Here is a 1,320-nt window from a genome sequence, read left to right as displayed (position 1 = left end):
TCTTTGTTGACATTTTTGGTTGGTGGGGTGCCTCCAGTTTTTTTCAATTAAAACAATTACCTTGGCTCAGAAAAGGTTGAAAAACACTGTCCTAAAACAGCCGACTCTCTTCTCCTCCATTATGTTTGTTCTGCTGGTGTTTAAAACCTGAGGAATCAGCTTCTAGGGGTGGAGGTTGATCTCAAAGAACCCACTGAAGTATCAGCACCTCCCTTTTCATTCAGGACAGGAGACCAGATCTGAATATTTAAAAATCATCAAGATATAAATATATTAACCTGGACAGGACCGGCCAGATGGAAGGAACTTTTTTCTTTGTGGTTGTTCATGCTAATTAAATGAGTCAGACTTCTGTGTGAACGGACACCAAAACAATCCGCAGAAGAAAAACATAGCAGTCCCCAGCAGCGCTCCGTTTACGGCAGTAAAGATGGCCGCCGTGTTTGGACAAGTTGCAGAGCAATAGCATGTTCATCAGGTGAAAGAAGCTTATTGAAAGCTAACAGCAACAGCCTTTAGTGGAGAACTCACTGCAGGTCCAGGCCCGGTTCTGTTTGGAGTGGGACCAGCAGTGGTGGGGTTGGGATGTGATGCGTTCTCTGACTCAGACTGCTTTCATCACTTTCAGGCGATGTCTCGATTCACCGTCTGGATTCTCCTGCTGCTGAATGACGCATGTTTCACGTTGATGACCAAAAGTCGGAAAATGCGACATGGGCGTTCAGCCTGCAGACGCTTTGGAATCGGTCCCATTTAGTTCCACATATGGGTCAGATCTCATTTCTTTGAGGTAAAAAGATTGAAATCGGGCCAATAAGATTGCCGGGAAATGTGAGATATGCTGTGTGAACGTGACCGGTTCTCCTTCCGACCCGGTTAGTCCAGAACGCCTTCATCACTCAGTCATGTGATCTAATATTGACGCCAGAATAACTGACCTTCAGGGAAATTAAAGTGTCTCTAAAACAACTTCAATTCTGTCACCATGAAGAAAACCAGAGCATGCCCAGCAGTATTTATGTTTAATGTGTTGGTTCTGGTTGGTTCTGGTTGTCCAGAACTACTTGAAAAATGGACAAAACACACAAGAAGCAACAAAATAAGAAGAAAATGAGAGGAAACAAAGAAGTCGACCTTCAGCTGCAAACACAAAAACACTTTCAGCTCTCTCTCTCTCTGTGTGTGTGTGTGTGTGTGTGTGTGTGTGTGTTGCGCAGGGATTCCAGTCGTCCCAGTTCAGGGAATTCCCTCTGTCCCAGCAGAGCTTCTGGCAGACATGCAGACAGTGACACCAAGTGGACACAGAAGGAAGTTCAGCAG

Source organism: Poecilia formosa, unplaced genomic scaffold (assembly GCF_000485575.1).
Source record: "Poecilia formosa unplaced genomic scaffold, Poecilia_formosa-5.1.2 Scaffold493, whole genome shotgun sequence".
NCBI classification, from domain to species: Eukaryota; Metazoa; Chordata; class Actinopteri; order Cyprinodontiformes; family Poeciliidae; genus Poecilia; species Poecilia formosa.
The sequence above is the reverse complement of the archived record's forward strand: the minus strand, read 5'-3'. Positions refer to the sequence as shown.